This window comes from Callithrix jacchus, chromosome 1, assembly GCF_049354715.1.
Source record: "Callithrix jacchus isolate 240 chromosome 1, calJac240_pri, whole genome shotgun sequence".
NCBI classification, from domain to species: domain Eukaryota; kingdom Metazoa; phylum Chordata; class Mammalia; order Primates; family Cebidae; genus Callithrix; species Callithrix jacchus.
Window position 1 is genome coordinate 33,918,797 of NC_133502.1, and position 19,508 is coordinate 33,938,304.

General features: G+C 33.8%; 1 long non-coding RNA gene and 1 other non-coding gene across 2 annotated transcripts in view; both read right to left on the reverse strand.

Annotated features, from left to right (window-relative positions):
• LOC128931351 (uncharacterized) overlaps window positions 1–19,165 on the reverse strand; it is a 57,144-nt gene extending 37,979 nt beyond the window's left edge. Inside the window, exon 1 of the long non-coding RNA XR_008479635.2 lies at window positions 18,809–19,165. This is a non-coding gene — a long non-coding RNA (uncharacterized LOC128931351). The remainder of the gene's footprint in view (window positions 1–18,808) is intronic.
• LOC118148302 (U6 spliceosomal RNA) lies at window positions 2,120–2,228 on the reverse strand. Its single transcript, XR_004735067.1, has one exon. It is a non-coding gene; the product is annotated as a U6 spliceosomal RNA (small nuclear RNA).
• Window positions 19,166–19,508: the final 343 nt, after the last annotated feature.

Below are 19,508 nucleotides of genomic sequence, written 5' to 3' on the forward strand. Positions count from 1 at the left end.
TTCTTGTTTTCAATATATGTAATCAAAAAATATATTTTAACAATCCATATATTATACATTTTAACACTAAAGAAACTAAAACAAAAAAGTAATAGAGTAAAATTGAGATAGGAAATTTTTTTTTTAATAAAATGGTTTTCTGACTGTTAATGATTGTCAGATATCTGGGTCATAAATACTTTAGAGTAGCAGGATAAGTATGTCAAAAAGGAACAGGGGAATTCAATAAATTAATAGAGAGCACAGTAGCAGAAATTACAATAAGCACTGATGAAAATGCCATACAAAACTCACTGTAGAGCTGTCCCTCAGCACAGGCTGGGGAAGGAGGTAAGGGAGGTTTTGACCTTCAAGGGCAACGACCATATGAGAGTTTAATTCAGAGAACAAACATTAGTCAAGGTACATTTTTAACAAGGTAATTGATGATAATGGTAACTGGGACACACACACACACACACACACAGATATGCACACACAGTTTATACTGATAGATTGTTTTTCAGGCTTCCAGAGTTTTATGTTTCATAACTTCAGTTACTTTTATCATATAATTCCTTCCTATGGGGACAAAGGCTGGTTCTGGGATCTCCAAAAGTATCAAATATGTCTTCTTGGTGTCACAAAATGTATCACTGTGTTTGCCTTTTACAAAAGAATTAAATGTAGAAACTGGCCTATTCATAGATCTTGACCCAGCAACTTATATAGTTATAAGAATTTAAAAAGTTATAAATACCAAGATGTTTAGTTTGTTTTTTTTAATTTTTTATTTTAAAATTTTTTCAGACTTAAAGATAATTTATAAAAATGATACAAAGAATTCATGCACACACTTCACCCTGATTCCCTGATGATTGATAGTTTCCCATATTTGCTGTATAAATGCATGCTTGCATGTATATATATACATATATATATACACACATATATATCACATATATATATAACATTTATAGCAAGAAATATTTACTCACTTGTAATATTTTCAAATATATTTGCACTGCATGTATACCTTACAGTGTATGTCAAATGTTTTATACATTTGTATATATATATATATACATATATATATATATATGCATGAATCATATATGTGTGTGTGCATACATATTTCGGGCTATAAATTTTGCAGGTAAACCACAGTACACAAGGTGCAAAGGCATACGATATCAAATTTTTCAATTCCTAATTATTTTATCCTTCATTGATCAGTTAAGATGGTATCTGCCAAGTTCTCTAAAGTTAGTATTTTTACCTTTGTGTTACGTATAATTTGGATAGATATTTTGAAACTAAAGACTTACCATGTTTTATTGTGCTTCATTTTATTGTACTTCACAGATAATGCATTTTTTATTTTTACAAATTTAATGTTTGTGGCAACCCTGCATCAAGTGTCTATCAGGACCAATTTTCCAATAGCATATGTTTATTTCTTGTCTCTTTCACATTTTGGTAGCTGTCACAATACATCAAGCTTTTTCATCATCATTATGTCTGTTATGGGGATCTGTAATCACCGATTTTTGCTGTTACTATTGCAATTTGTTTTGGGGAACAATTAATCTCACTCATATAAGCCACCAAACAATCCGTAAATGCGTGCGTTCTGACTGCTTTACGGAACAAATATTTCCCCATCTCATTCCCTTTCCTTGAGCCTTCGTGCCCTGAGATAATGAGATCAAAATTCATACAACTAGTAACTCTGCAATGGCCTCTGAGTGTTCAAGTGAAAGGAAGTGTCTCCTGTCAATTACTTTAAATCAAAAGATGAAAATGATTAAGCTGAGTGAGGAAGTTATGTCAAAAGCCAGGATGGGCCTAAAGCTAGGCCTCTTGCACCAAACAGCTAAATTATGAATGCAAATAAAAAGTTCTTAGGGAAATTGATGACTTTCATGGGTGTATATATGAAAGGTAGTATGCTGTAGATACTATTTTACACACTTCTTTTTTTCTATTTAACCGTATATCCTGGGAATCCCTCCATATCAATTTATAGATGTCATTCTCATAATTTTTCATCTTTGTTATTAACTTAGTGGTTTATATCCCAATTTTAAAATGTGACTATTATAATTCTGGAATTTTGTTAGGTTACCACTGGTATGTATTAGCTAATCTTCATTTTTAAAATTTTATTTTCAGCTTTTTGGGCAGGAGCCACACTAATCTTCTCTGTATCATTCCACTTTTAGTATATGTGCTACAGAGGCAAGCACATGGATCTTACTGAAACAAATCTTCTGTTAATGCTCTGGAAACAAAAAGTATATCTCAGTGCACTTTGATTGTTATCTGAAATTCCATGTTGTGTTTATATTTGAGAGACGGACCTATCAATTTATGAGATGTGTGCTAAACTGGACTCATTATTAATGCCTTTTTTAGGCTTTTTCTTTAAACTTTTAACATTTTTTGTTTTATCTGCTACAGTTCTATTTAATCCTTATTCTCTTTTCATCATGATCACTACGGTTTACAGTCTAAAATAATACGAGATCTTCTCTGACTAAGTTAATATTTTTGTTCTAACTTTAACATTATCTAGCATTTGTTATCTATGTATACTCTTGCTTTGCAACTATCAGACACTTTTTTCATCCACATTATTACTTTACACTTTCAAAGCAGATTTGTTCTACATTTATTTTCTGTAAATCGCTTACATGTGGACTTAATTTTTGACCCAATGTAATGGTTTTTCAGTATGGTATTATCAAAATAATCTAGTTGGTCTTAGTTCTGTTGTTTTATACTTTTCATTTGCTGTTGTTTCTTTTGCTGCCAATTGTTTTTGCTAAGTTGCATATGTTATGTTTTTATATTACTGTATTTGTTGCAAATGTATAGAGTTTCACACTATTTTAAAAATATATAGAGTTAACATCTAACTTTGGTTAAAAATGTCCATATTTCTTCAATAACCCAGTTAAGAAAATAAAGTATATACTGACACATAAAAGGTAAATTAAAATTTTATTTTATTGTTTCTGTGTTCTGAGTTTCTAAGAGTTTCCTAGATTATGTCAACATATCACAATTAAGAAACATGCCAGTGTTGCTATTACTATTATTACTATTTTATAGCTTTTGTTATCAATAAGCCTTTTTTAAGTATTAAGTGATTCAAATAATAGTTGGTTTCCATTATCAAATTGATTTCCATCATATTAATATAATAGGATTTATTTATACATTCAATTATGACGGACTATTTTTTTTCTAGTTTAGATATATAATGACTTAATCATCTATCAACACTCTGGTCAATGTCCTTTGATGAACACATGTAAGCATTTCTATTTAGGACTAAAAGATCTGGGTCATAGTAAATGCATAGTTCAAATTTAGTAGATACTGCAAAACATTTTCTAATATTTATTTACAACTTCCCATTTTACCAATAGGACAATATGAGTTTAAGTTGATCTATATGTTTTCAATGCTTGATTATTTTAGTGCTTTGAAAAGAAAAAAAATAATAGTAGATATGCCACTGGTACATGTCTCATTGTGTTTGGATTTGCACTTTGATGACTGATAACTTTGAACATCTTTTGGTAAGCTTAGGACTCATTGGGAAGACACTTATATGAGCACCTGTTCAAGCCTTTGCCTATTTTTTATTGAGCTGTTTGTCTTCTTTTTCTTGTTATTTTGAAATGTTTTTAAATACTTTCTTAGAAAAATTAAATATCAAATAAAACATTGTCAATATTACATTGTCTATGTTTCTTTAATCTTGTGGCTTGATTCTTCACAGTCTTAATGTGATCTTTGATGACTAGATCTACTGACTTTCACATGGTCCAATTTGCTGGTAATTTTTTTGTAATGCTTTTTTATTCTGTTTAAAAAAGAAGGGTGCTACTGGCAAGTTCCTTATAATATTCCCCTGTGTTATCTTCTAAATGCTTTATTGATCTAATTTCATATTTAAATGTAAGTCCAAGGCTGGGCACAGTGGCTCATGCCTGTAATCCCAGCACTTTGGGAGGTCAAGGTGGGCAGATCATCTAAGGACAGGAGTTCGATCCTGACCAACATGGAGAAACCTGGTCTCCACTAAAAACACAAAATTAGCCGGGTGTGGTGGCATATGTCTGTAAGCCCAGCTACTCGGTAGGCTGAGGCAGGGCATGAGAATGGCTTGAACCTGGGAAGAGTAGGTTCTGGTGAGACGAGGTCAGGCCATTGCACTCCAGCCTGGACAGCAAGAGCAAAACTCCACCTCAAAAACAAACAAACAAAAATAGATGTAAGTACATCTGGAAATAGTTTTCTGTGTATCGTGTTAATTAGGGAAAACTTTTTTGATTTTTTTTTTTTGGTCTTTTGTTCGTTTTCCACAAGTATACCCAATTGATGCAATATCCTCATATATATTTGTATCATTAAATCTACTGGAACAAAAAGAAAGCTAAGGAAGTCTTAGCAGAAAAGATTTTTAAATACGAAAAATAACTGGATGGGAGCAGTGGCTCACACCTGTAGTTCCAGCACTTCAGGAGGCCAAGGCGGGTGGATGACCTGAGGCAAGGCGTTTGAGACCAGCCTGACCAACATAGTGAAACCCCAGCTCTACTAAAAATAAATTAGCCGGGCATAGTGGCACACACCTGTAGTCCTAGCTGAGGCGGAAGAATCGCTTGACCTCAGGAGGCGGAGGTAGCAGTGAGCCGAGATCATGCCACTGCACTCCAGCCTGGGCAACAGATTGAGTGAGATATTAAATGTTATATAAGAAAGCATTTACACTGAAATATTGTCAATAAATTCAACTTTATGAGTAATAAATTGATTCTTTAATACCAAAATGTTTAACAATATTCAGCAGCTAATTTAGTTTTTTAAATGCCATGAGTTGAAATGATATTTCAAGATTTCTTCAAGAACTAAAATTTCTATGATTTTTATGGGTGACAGTTTCCATATACTGCTAATAGTAATGCTATTTGCTGCCTATATTCATACATATATATGAAAGGAATAATACACTTTGTTTAGAGATTAGCAGAGGTAAAGTTTTAATTTTATCACACTCAAGTACATGAGTCCCTTTAATTTGACATCCAGATAGTGCATAGAATTCAATTAAAAAATCACAAATTTAAGGAAATTAACACTCCTGCTTCAAGCCATAGCAGTATCATTGCCATAGTTCCTTTGTTATACAATTGGTGATCATGTACATATTAGGTTGAATTTTTTCCATTTTGTTACTTGCCTGTTTCTATTTATTCTTTCACCAGTACAACAGTGCTTTACTTACTGCATTTTAACAAAAGGACTTGATATTTGGCTTTATTTGTCTTCAAAAGTATTTTGACTATCTTAGCCATTTTCACTTTTATATAAATTTAAAGCAATTTTGAAAAAAACTGCCACTGTTTTGATTAGGTTTTGTTCAATAGATCATTTCAGAAAGCCTTAACAACATAGAATTTTTTATCTATAAGTGTAAAATTTTCATCTTCTTATTTATAATTTTAAATTCATTCAATTATGTTTGATACTTTTCCATATAAAGACAATGCTAGATCTATGTAAATTTTTATGCTTCTAATGATATATGGTCAATGGCTTATCTGTTTTTTCTAAAATATAAAAATACAATTTTTTCGTATAAATTTTTTAACTAACAACTAAGACAATTATTTTAAATTTTTATAGATTGTCTGCATTTTGGAGATTTTAACTGCATGTGGGTAGTGTAATTTATTCCCTTCCAATATTTATATGTGTATTTTATTTGCTGGCCTTACTGCATTGTTGACTAGATTGGCGGTAGTGGACATGTTCATGTAATTGATTTCAGAGGAAAGGTGTGCAGTTTTTAATCACTGATGCAATTTTTGCTTTAGTAGCTATTAGTTATACTTTATCAGATTTTAAAAGCTCAATTTTATTTTCAGTTTTCTAAGATATTAAATCATGAGCAAATAATTTTTGTATTTAATTTATCATGATTTTTGTCAAATGTCTTTGCATCTATTGATAGATTTCCCTTTATTCTGTTGCTATAGTAAAATTTATTGATATTTAAATATTAAAAATGAATTCTTGGTATAAACTCACCTTAATCATGATATAAAATCCTTTTATGTTCTACTTTAATAAATTTGCTAAAATTTCTAGACATTTGTGCATCTGACTTTAAGTATAATACTAAGATACAATTTTTCTTTCTTATAATGCTTTTGTTGTTTTAGTTATTATTATGCTTATTTATAAATAAAGAAAATTAAGAGATGCTTTATTTTTAATTTGTCTTCCCGAGAGAGTTTAAGATTGGTGTTAATTCTTTCTTAAAATGTTAGTAAATATAACTGGATTAACTATCTGTGCTTGGAGTTTTCTTTCTGGAAAAAATGTAGGCATACCCTTTGTTTATTTATTTATTTTTAAATTTTTACCTCTGTGAATTTTAGCAGGTTAGCCTCACTCTGCAGTTTAGGATCTTTCTGAACAATTCCTGGTATTCATGGAACTTCAAAATGCCAATCTCTGTCTTCTAATTTAAACAAATGTTTCGTGTTCCTAGACTACCATGTTCCACTTAAAGCCAGTTAAAAGGACAATCTCCCTATTTGATGTGCGAAAGAAAAAAGGAATTTACCCAATGGAATAGTCAGAGAGACTAATTTGAAAATCTCACCATGCTGGATTTCCGTTTTCTCTGTTCCTTTGACCACTATAGTTCAGTTTGCCTGGATTATAAATGAAGTATTCAAGCAGTTGTTGTATGTTCTTTATCCACCTTTCATAATCGCTTTCAGTAGGAGGTTAGCAAAGTACAAGTTACCCAAACAGGGCTGGAATTTGAAGTCCCAAAATTGGTTTTCATGCATTGTTATTCTGATGAAGGATTCTATTCCCATTATCTCATTTTCTATTCTTATACTCATTAATATTTATTGCTATCAACATGAAAGATTTTCTTTGCAAAAGCAATTAAATGCAGTGCTTATTTTTAAAGCTCTTATCCAAGATCTCCTTTTCTCAGAGCCCAAGGAAGTAGAAACAATAAATTAAACTTAGTCTGCTCTTACTTTATCCTCTTGCCAACATCAACAAATGGCTTGAGAGCTAGCTCCATCAATATATATACACACCCCATTAAAATTCTTTCTTTCTCTCCCATATTTTTCAATATGTCTGAAAACTCTATGTACCATGAATTTTTATTTACAAGTAAAACAGCACTATTTATTGAGTTTAGTTCACAAAAGAAAAAAGAAGAAAGGATTGACAGCAATTGCTGCCTCCCAGAAGCAGTATCACTGCTCAGTGGATTGTGCTCCAATGTCCTGTGAATTATGTCTCAAGATGTGTGTCTGGTGACATAGGAGATGTTAATAAATCTTTTTAATCATGGCTTGTCAATATTGGGCCTAGTTTTTTCCTATTAATTGGTTTTTTGAATGAAAGAGAATTTTTGGGTCAATTTGGGCTGAAAGAAGCATTAAAACATGCAAGATGCAAACTGCAACAAACTTCCCTCTCCACTCAGCATTCCTATCCTTCTAACACACAGGGTTCACTACTTTCCTAACTCTTAGCCGTTAGAAGGTTATACACTCAAGACTGGGCAATTGTATCTGATACTGGTCTTTTCTCTAATGCACTGAATGTTGATATAATGAATGGAAACATTTCTTTAGACAGAATTTGTGACCAACTGCTAAGTTATGTATAGTGTATAAAATATTGGAAAACAGATGGTATATGCACTTATCCTTGAAATTTAAGTTTAAAAAGTCATCATATCACCTTTCTGAGGATTTGTCTCCCACCAACTCAGAGAGAGAATTTTTAAACATTCATTTTCAGTATGTCATAGTGAAACATATTTTACTGTAGTCAGTTGTTAATATGTGGTTGTCTCCATTATGCACATCTCTATCCCCAAAAATAATAATTTCTTCTTTTTGGAGACAGTGTCTTGCTTTGTTTTGCAGGCTGGAGTGTAATGATGTGATTATGGCTCATTGCAACCTTGAACGCCTGGGCTCAAGCAATCCTCCTGCCTCAGCCTCTCAATAGCTGAAACTATGCATGCACAACCCCATACCTGGCTAATTATTTTTTTCTTTCCCTTTTCAAGAGAAAGTCTCACATTGTTGACCAGGCTGGTTTTGAACTCCTGGCCTCAAGTAATCCTCCTGCCTCGGCCTCCCAAAGTGATGGGATTGCTGGCAGTGGTCACTGCCCCAGAGGAAAAGACAATGACAGTTTCTCATTCATATTTCTGTTCATCTAATGTCAAACAAGGAAGAGCTTCACATTCAAAATGGCAGTGATATGGTTTGGATATCTGTCTCCTCCAAATCTCATGTTGAAATGTAATCACCTGTGTTGGAGGTGGGGCCTGGTGGGAGGTTTTTGGACATAGCAACAAATCCCTCATGAATGGCTTGGTGCTGTCCTCAAGAAAGTGAGTGAGTTCTCACAAGATCTGGTTGTTTAGAAGAGTGTAGCACCTCCCTGACTCTCTCTTGCCCCTCTTTTGACCAGATAACATTCTGGTTCCCCATCACCTTCAAACATGATTATAAGTTTCCTGAGGCCTCACCAGAAGCAGATGCCAACATCACCCTTCTTTTAAATTCTGCAAAATCATGAGCCCATTTAACCTCTTTTCTTTGTAAATTACCTAGTCTTGGGTGTTTATTTATAGCAATGCAAGAACACAGTAACACAAGTAGAAATCAATTAATGAAAGTTCCATGTATAAGATTATTCATGCATTCATGAAATGTCTATTTTACTTTCTTCAAAGGTATATTTTGCTCAAAATAATTGAACATATGAATAAAGACTTTGTATAAACACAGCTTTAGGCTAAAAATATAGCATAAAAATTCTCTATGGTGTCTGAACTTTTAAACAAGAATTTAGACTGTCAACAGTAATCTTATTTAGCTTGGAATGTAAGATTAGATATACCTAAAAATGTTACTGGAGAGTTGAACTCAAGGAAATAGAATCAGCCTAGCCAGAAAATGTAATTCAAATCACAAACTTAAATGGAAGAAAAAAAAAACCAGAAAACATTTCAAAGAAACCTGAAATTACTTTGTTAGAAATGCAGAAGAGGATAATTTCATAAAGATGATCACTGACTGTTTAAAACTATTCCAGAGAAAATATATTTAAAAACCAAATGTGTTTGTTCTGCAACAGGCAAAATTGAGCTGAATCAAACAAGCGAGTAGACTCTCATTTGCTGAACCAAATGTTTTAACGGAAAAGCGTTATTTTCAGATATCCAATTTTACTTACTCATTAATAAGTATTAAGAAGCTTATTAACACTAAGGGAAAAAATGTTCTCTTTGAAGTAGTATAAAAAGAATGATACACTCAGTGTAAATGCATATGTAAAGAGAATCAATATGTTTTTTTCAGAGTTTCACAAATATTTATGAGGGATTCACACGTTATGAGCATTTAACAAAGCCCATGTTATAAGTCTTAGGGAGTTAAGTGTTCTTACATAAAAGGCAAGATTCGTATTAAAGAGCACCCTGCCATTTCTCTTTTCTAAAGACTTTTAGTCACTATTTTGTCCAAGTAATAAAATGATTTAGAGTCCACAAAGCTTCATTACAGCTTTTAAATTAAAGTATTTGTTTCCATTAGCAACACTATTTGTATATTTTGCTTCAGTATTTCATTTGAAATTTAACTGATAAAAAGGTAGTCGTTCAGTTAGTCAACAAGACATTTACTAATTACCTGCCATGTGTCAGGCGTTCTTCTCAAACCTGTGAATACGGAGTCAAACATAAAAGGATTCATGACTTCAAATAGCTTACATTTAATTGGGAAGGATAGGCATTATTTAATGTAATAATTATTTTAATCCTCTGTCTTTCTTCCTATGTTTAGAATACATTGAGCATAATTAAAATTTAGCAGGAGGAAGAAAAACTAGCAGTTGAAATAATAAAACACTATAACATTTATTACATAGTTAAGTCGTTTTTGATTTTAAGGTATGGTTTGAATATTAATATAATTCAATGTAAAAAAATATTTTAATAAAAGAGTCTACTCATAAATGTAGAGATGTCCATAATCTCTGTAAAATTTTATTTGGATGGATGTATTTATATTACAGGCTTATTTTGCTTATTAACTACAATATTATGTATTTCTGAATTTTGGTGAATCTTGCCTTGAAGGTTTGCCAAAAATGTCTATGTGAGCTGTGAGGTCATTAGAATGGTTAGTAAATAACTCATTTCTCTCATCAGAGGATTATAAACTTAATAAAGCAATTTGTAATTATAGTTTTAATCTAAATAGCTCAATCATGTTCTGCACAAAAGATATCCCTTTGAAAATATTATATAATGAAAGTCGGGGCTATTATAATGATTTTAGGAAAGTACATAAGTGCTGACTGAATTGTAGACTAATTGGTCCATTCTGTTGTTTATATTTGGGTTATGATATTGAATACACATCCTGACTACACTGTAAAAAATATTTTGGTTTCATTGATCATTTTTATCTGCACTGAAGTCTTATATTATCTTTTATGAACTCCTGCTTTATGAAAATAATATCTACTTGAAACTCCTATAAATGACTATAGTTCTCTAATTAAATACACTCCTTTCTGTCTTCTTGCTTAACCTCCTGAAATATATAAATATACAAACTGATTCTAATATTTAAAGGATGTTTTCTATTCCTCAGAGCACAATTGCATAATAAGTTGTCATGAAGATGGAACATTTAAGATTCTGGTAGATATTTCTAAAACAGAAATCCAAGTACTTTAAATTATGAAATTAGAAATTCCCAAATTAGATATTCTAAAAAGCACAGATGTTTCTCTTCCAATATATGGAATGTGTCTGTTTATCTAAACATGTATTAAAAACAATCTTATTACCAAACCGTTTTTCTGCAAACATCATCTGACAATAATTATTATCTAGCCAATGTTTCTATTTATTAATAGCATTGAATGATTAATGATTAACTGCCAGAAATGCTTTTGACATTACAGCAAACACACATTAACAAAACATAGTGTTCTGCCTTTATGTAGCTCCCTACACATTAAAATGCTGTTAAAAATTTACAAGCATGAAATAAATGCTATAACAATGATTTGTAAAGAAAATGAAAGCAACTAGAGAAGTGCAATTTTATTTGCCTAGAAACAAAATAAATGACATAATTGAAGATGAGTAGGGAAACCTCGGTTAGAGAATGGAGGTGGGGATGGCACTACCCACAACAGAAGATGTGTGTTCAACAGCACTGACATAAAAAAAAAAAAAAATGCATGGGCACATCCATGAAACAGAAAGGATTTTCTGGGTCTGATTTCCATATCCACACTAGTTGTAATGCAAAGTGTGTGCTAATAATTTATCATCAATTGGAAAATTCTACAGTAAATGGAATGCATATTGTATTTTAGTAATGATAAGGTTAACCTTTAAAGAAAGTTTGAGGTGCTTTGTCAGTAATATGGTTAAATAATTTCTAAAATCAACAATAAATTTATATTTAAGGCTATCTACTTCATATCTGATATACAATGGCCTCTTCCCTTACTGAAAGTAATTTATTAACAGTTTGTGGCATGGGTAGGAATATTTTGATTACCGTGTAAAAGATACTGAATCTTCCACAAGTTTTACTCATTAAATAAACGTAAAGAAGAAAGGAAGAAAGAGGTACAGTTAGGAACTGGAATAGTAGTACATATGTATTGGAATATAACAGAAATGAGTTTTCATTATTTACAACTGTCATTAGCAATTATAGAAACCTACTACAGACTGAACATTGAACTGGAGGTCATTATCTTCAGTGAAACAACTCAAAGACAGAAAGTCAAATATTGCATGTTCTCACAGGTGGGAGCTAACATGGACATGGAGTGTGGAAAGGTGGGAGGAAAATGAGGGATAAGAAATTACTTCTTGGGTACAATATACATTATTCGATTGGTAGTAATACTAAAAGCTCAGACGTCACCAACACACCATGTATTCATATAATGAAAACTGGGCCAAGCGTGGTGGCTCATGCCTGTAATCCCAGCACTTTGGGAGGCCAAGGCGGGCAGATCACCTGAGGTGCAGAGTTCAAGACCAGCCTGACTGACATGGTAAAACCCTGTCTCTACTAAAAATACAAAATTAGCCTGACATGATGGTGCATGCCTGTAATCTTAGCCACTTGGGAGGCTGAGGCAGGAGAATTGCTTGAACCCAGAGGCAGAGATTGCAGTAGCCCAGATCGTGCCATTGTACTCCAGCCTGGGCAACAAGAGCAAAATTCTTTCTCAAAAAAAAAGGAGAATAAAAGAAAAACTGCACTTGTACCCCTTAAATTTATAAAAATTAAAAACATCCAGATTTTGAAACCGAACCCCCAGTGTGATTATAGTCAGAGGTGTGACCTTTGGGAGGTAACTATATTTAAATAATATCATGAGAATGAGGCCCCATGATGGAGTTATTGTCCTTTTAAGAAAAGCAAGACCCCAGATCTTTCTCTCCCCACCACCTTCCAATGTGATAATACAGAAAATCAGATGTAGTCCTACTGCAAGACAAAAACTGAACTGGTCTGTGCCTTAATCTTGATTCTGCAGCTCCCGGAATTATGAGAAGCAGATTGTTGTTTAAGTCACCCAATCTTTGACGTTTGTTATAGCAGCCTGAACTACTGAAACACTGAAGAATGAAATATTAATTTTAAAAGACTTAAACTACCATTTTATGCATGGGCAGCTGCAAAATACTACCTTTTTTTTTAAATTTCAACATATATAGACTATTTCTATGCTATAGGACTTATGAGCCACTAATGAATAAAATCAATAAATGCAATTTAATTTAATTCTCTGTTCATGTAGCTATTCACTAAATTCAGCAATAGTATACATGGTATCACTATAATTTACATAAAGAATAAATAGGTCCCAGGAGTCACCAGATAATCACTACATTGCTTTTGTTCAATCTGCTTGAATAAAAGAAAGTTTAATCTTTTCCAAAAATATCCATCCTCATGAGTTCATGTCCTTTGCAGGGACATGGATAAAGCTGGGAACCATCATTCTTAGCAAACTGACACAAGAACAGAAAACCAAACACCACATATTCTCACTTGTAAGTGGGTGTTGAACAATGGACCCACCTACACATGGACACAGGGAGGGGAACATCACCCACTGGGGTCTGTCAGGGGGTGAGGGTCTAGGGGAGGGATAGCAGGATGTGGAGGGGTAGGGGTAGCATTATGAGAAATACCTAATATAGATGATGGGGTGATGGATACAGAAAACCACCATGGCACATGTATACCTATGTAACAAACCTGCACTTTCTGCACATGTACCCCAGAATTTAAAGTATAATAAAAAAGTTTTCCATCATCAAAGATGGCTGATAATTTTTTATGTATTCAAGTATTTATATAATTACAGATACAACATTCTGTGCAAAGGGTTTGTTTTCCTTTTTTAATGTATAATCATAATCACTTCTCTGAGCTGTGCAGAGAGAGCTGTGCTATCTCTCTGCTACATTAACAGTTCCATAAGGACAAGATCATCATTGCTTTGCTACTGCTTTCCAGACAGAGCCTAATATTCTGTTTTTAGTATTTTGGTTTATTTAGGGAAGATATTCCCCTTGCAAACTTCTATAATAATACATTGTTATTCTTTTTGTCACAAGTCTTTTATTTCCAGACAATACTTTTCTATCTTTATGCCAATAACTTAATATTTTCTTGAATGTTGTAACTTTATTAGGTCTTGAAATCAGGTAGTGTTACTCCTTAAACTATTCTGCCTTTTCAAGTTACTTAGGTATTTTAATTCCTTTGAATTTTCACATAAATTTTAGATTCAGTTTGTCAATTTCCACACCAAAAAATATATATATATATATGTCTACCGAACTGTTGATTGCCACTGTATGAAATCTACAGATATATCTGGAGACAATTGATATCTTAACCATAATGAGTTTTTCATTGTTCTTTAATATGGTTTACCTCTCCATTCATTAATGATTTCTTTACATACCTTAAATTGTTTTGTACTTTTCAATATGCAGGTTTTTCACATTATTTATTGTATTTATCCTGAAGTATTTCATGTTTTATACTTTTGTAAATGCTACTTTTTTTCAAATAGCATTAATAGTGGATAGAAATACCACTGATTTTATGTATTGATCTTTTATCTCTCATCCTTGCTAAACTCACTTCTAATAGCTTTTCTCTATTGTAAAATCTGTTGAATTTTGTACATAGATAAAACAATCATATTGTCTGCAAATAAGGATAATTTACCTCATACATTATAATTTTGCTCCCTAGAAGTAAGATTTGAGTTAAAAAAACAAAAAAAACAAAAAAAACCTTGTGTCAGTGCTTGACTTTTTAAACCTGTGGAGTATAATTACAATACCTTTCATATGCTTATCTGATTCTAACGTCTATGACAGTCCTGAGTTAGTTTGCAATAAATGTTTTTCTCCTCCTTAGAGGTGATATTTTCCTGCTTCTTAGCATGCCTGATGATTTTGTATAGGATGTAGACATTGTGAATCTTACCTGTGTAGATTCTCAGTACTCCTGTATTGCTATACATTTTCTTCATATTTTTTATGAGATAATTGTGTGAAATAATTTTACCTTTTTGGTTATTTCTTTTAAAATTTGTTAAGTGGCAGTGTTCAGTCTTGGGCCAATTTTCTCACTGCTTAAGTCAAATTCTTCTGATACTCTATCCAGTGCCCCATGAATATGGAGGATTTACTGTTTGGATGTTAAGACCAAGCTCTACTTCTGGCCCTATGTGAACATGAGGCACCATTGACTTTAATTCTTTAGGTGGTTCTTTCCCTGGTCTGTTTCTTCAAATGCATGCACTGATCTCTCTACTCAGCTAAATAATTAAGAGAAACCCTCTCGTGTCTCCAAAGTTTTTATCTGCACAGTATTCTCCTCTTCAATACACTGTTCTGTGAATTCTAGGTGCCTTGGTTTCCTCAGACTCTGAGCTCCATCTCAACTCTTCCACGATGTGCACTACCTAAATTTACCATCACTGAGCCATGGCCAGAAAATACCCCAACACAGTGGTAGGCATTGGCAGATTGAAGGAATTCCTCATCTGTTTCCCTTCTCTCAAGAATCACTGCCCTTCACTGCCTCATATCTGGTGTTTTGAAAACTGTTGCTTTATATTTTGTCCCTTCTTTGTTTATTTTAAATAGGAGAGTGAACCAGGTTTCTTTTAGTTCATCTATCTGAAAAGAACATTAACCTTTGTTTCTATATTAACTACTATAAAATTACACTTACGTTTTTTTCATTGTGCAATAAAGCTGTTTTATGTGAATTAACATTCTTCCTAATCAATTTCATGCTAAAATTGAAGAAAAAAATAAATCACACCACAGCCAAGCTTTATATGTGTATTAGTTGGAGTGTTCCAGAGAAATAAAACCATAAATTGAGACTATAGTCTATAGGTCCTCCATCTATAGGGATATAATATGTATTTATAAATATATATATATATGAAAATTTTTATTATGAAAATTGGCTCTGTAATCCCAGCTACTCGGGAGGCTGAGGCAGGAGAATTGCCTGAACCCAGGAGGCGGAGGTAGAGGTGAGCCGAGATTACGCCGTTGCACTCCGGCCTGGGTAACGAGAGCGAAACTCCGTCTCAAAAAAAAAGAAAATTGGCTTACATGATTATGGAGGCTGAGAAACCTCATTATCTGCCACTTCCAAGTTGGAAAACCAAGAAAGCTGGTGAAGTAATTCAGTCTGAGTTAAAAGGCCTGAGAACCCGAGGAGCTAATGATGCCCAGATCAAGGCTGAAGATGCTAGAACCAACAGGAGATAGGTGTGGGGATGGGAGGCTGCTGGTGTAAACCCTGAGCCCAAAGGCCCAAGAACCAGAAGTTATGTCCAAGGGCAGGAGAAGATGGATCTTCCAGCTCAAGAAGAAAAAGAAAAAATGAGCCCTACCTCTGCCTTTTTGTTCTATTTAATGTTCGATGATGTTCACTCACCTTGGTGAGGGCAGGTCTTTCAGATAGAGCCTAATAACTCAAATACTAATTTCCTCCAGAAATTCCCTCTCAGACAAGCCCAGAAATAATGTTTTGCAGGCTACCTGGTCATCCCTTAGCACAGTCAAGTTGACACAAAAAATTGATCACCAAGATATTTTAGAAGTCTGAATTTTTTCTTGAAAAGAAAAATATCCCATACATATCTTGAGGGGGGCTGAGTGGTCATTCTGTAAGTTTAGCTGCCGGGCACGTGTGCTTAAACAGATGGATACATTTCCTGTGGATGTTGGCCTCCAATACCCTTGGAAACAACCAAAAGTGCTTGTAAGAGAAAAGAAATTTAAATCTACTTAATCATTGTTAAATGTACTACAATGATTGCCAGGATTGTCTCCCATAAATCATGAAGGAGACAATTTTGGCCTAAACAAACGTAAAAATAATTGAACTTCCTTCCAAAATTTAGCAGTGATTTGTTGAACCCTACAACTTTCCCCAATAAAGAATCTTTCATTCTTCTTTTGTTCCAGTAATGAGTTTTTTACATTTATGTAAAGTTATCCAAAAGAGAAAACTAACCTATGATGTTAGAAGTTAGGGGAGTGGTATCTTGGATGGAGTGAGAATGCAGTGATCAGGAGATAGAGGGCCATTCTGAGATGCTTTTTAGGCTCCAACTCTCATTCTTCACAGTGGTAACATTGACATGTTATATACGTGCTAACTTTTGAGTCCACTGGTTTGCACATCATAGAAATGTGTTAATTTATTGAGGCCAGTTGTTGCTCATGTTCTTTCCTATATCTGGTGTTAAGTTAAACTACAGTCATGTGTAGCATAAGGACGTGTTGATCATGAACGACCCTTTCTAACAATGGTTCCATAACATTATAATGGGGCTGAGAAATTCCTTTTGCCTAGTGACTTCATAGCCATCGTCATGTTACCACATGATACATTATTCATGTGTGATGATGCTGGTGTATACAAAACTATGAGCTGTCAGTTGTATAAAACTATCACACGTTTACCATTATGTATGGTAAATAATAATAAATGCCTATTACTGATGTATGTATTAGCTATACTATATATTTTATCATTATTTCACAATGTACACCTTCTACTTGTTGAAAAAAAAAGGTTAACTGTGAAAATGTCTCAGGCGGGTCCTTCAGGAGGTATTCCAGAAGAAGACATTGTTATCACAAGAAATGACAGCTCCATGGGTGTTATTGCCCTTGAAGACTTTTCAGTGGGACAACATGTGGAGATGGAAGACAGGGACATTGATGATCCTGCTTCCGTGTCGGCTTAGGCTAAGGTGTGTCTGTGTTTCAGTTTTTACTAAGAAAATTTAAGAAGTGAAAAAAAAAATTAAAAATCTTACAGAATTAGGGTATAAAGAAAAATATTTTTGTATAGCTGTACAATGTATGGTTTAAACTAAGTTATTACAAAAGAGTCAAAAAGATCAGAAAAATTAAAAGTTACATAGTAAACAGGTTACGGTAAGCTAAGGTGAATTCATTAGTGAAACACGAATTTTTAAAAATAAATGTAGGGAAGCCTAGGTATGCAGTGTTAATTCAGTCTACAGCGGTGAAAAGTAATGTTCTAAGCCTTCACATTCACTCACCACTCTCTCACTGACTTACCTAGAGCAACGTCCAGTCCCGCAAGCTCCATTTGTAATAAGTACTCTCTACAGGGATACCAGTTTTTATCTTCTACACTGTATGTTTACTATGTTTAGATACATTTTGAGTACACAAATACTTATCATTGCGCTAAAACTGCCCGCAATCTTCAGCACAATAAGGTGCTGTATAGGTTTGTAGCCTAGAGCAATCGGCTACATCATATAGCCCAGGTGTGCAGTAAGCTTATATCCTCCAGGTTTGTGTAAGTACACTCCGTTATGTTGCAAATGATGAAATCACCTAATGACGCATTTGTCAGAACACATCCCTGCCGTTAAGCAACACATGACTATATTTTACTACTACTTTATCTACAATAAATGAAACCATTTGTCTCGAACCCTAATCCTTTCTTAATTGATTGGCAAAAAATTTTAATTTGCAATTTTGTCAGAGTGAATGAAGTTAACGTATGAAATTATATTTATTAAAGGTTAACTTATTTTTGCTTTTCCTAATAAGTATAGCCAATGATACTCATATTTTGTATTAATTTACAAATCGAGCTTGCATACTAAAAGCATTAATGTCTGTCAGATAAGATCCTAATATTTTTGTGGTCTGTTGCTGGCATTTGTATTTATGATATTTAAATGTTCGCAAGTTTTAATTTTTACATTTAAATTTTAATTGGTTTATCTGTATAAGTGTTTGCTTGCACTTTAAACTTACAAAGAATTTAACCATTCATAAATAAGTAATCTGAAATATTTTAATATAGTTTATTTTAATGGTGTGATTATGTCTATAAAATATTTTCTTTTGAGCTAATTAACTAACTGCCCCCAAAATAGTAAGTAATTAAAGAAGTAGTATCACTAACTGGGAGAGTTGCAGAATAACTGATTTATTACAAGGATTTGACCTCAGGTAATTTTGGAAACTGGTTATACAGTGTGTGTATGGCTGTGGTGTCTGCATCTGAGACTAGACCTGAAATCAGCAGGCCAAGCAGTGGGGAAGGAATGGCAGACACGAATTAGAAGATAGCAAAGACAAACTGGAACTCACCTTGATGAACTGGATCTCTCCTCTGTGTCTCACTACCTCCAAGCTGCCAGCTTTTGATGAGGTTTGAGATATGCAGGAGAAGCTGGAGGCTCTTGCCATAGAGCTAAACATACGCCTAGCCCTGCAATTAGAGCAGCTGGAGCTAGGAAGCTGATAGGGGCTAAATAAACGGCAGGCCCATTCCCTGCTCCAGCAGCCGCACCTGCCTGCATGATTCCGAGAAAGTAAAAAAACAAGATCTGGCTGATGCTCTGCAAGGCAGGATGCGGCTCCATTTCCACAAGGAGTCAGAATATCGGCGTCAATATGCTTGAACAGCCGCAGTATGCCTGGTGCCTCGCACCAGCATTCGAGTGTGACAGGAAAATAAGTGCCGGTGTACTTCTGCCTTCCAAATCATAATGCATGCACGCCTCTGGTGGCTGACTCTAATCCAGAACGCTGCAGGAAAGTGAATTATGCATAATGTATTTCCAGCTTAGATAAGAAGACCCAACAAAATCCACTTTAGACTAATGTGTATCTCTCTCTCCCTCCCCCCGCTTTTTTTTTTTTTTTTTTCCTTTCTGTAAGAGATGGTGTCTCACTCTGTTGCTCGGTCACTCAGGCTGGCATGCAGTGGCGTGATCAAAGATCACTGCCGCCTCAAACTCCTGAGCTCAAGAGATCCTTCTCAGCATCCAGAGGAGCTGGGACTACA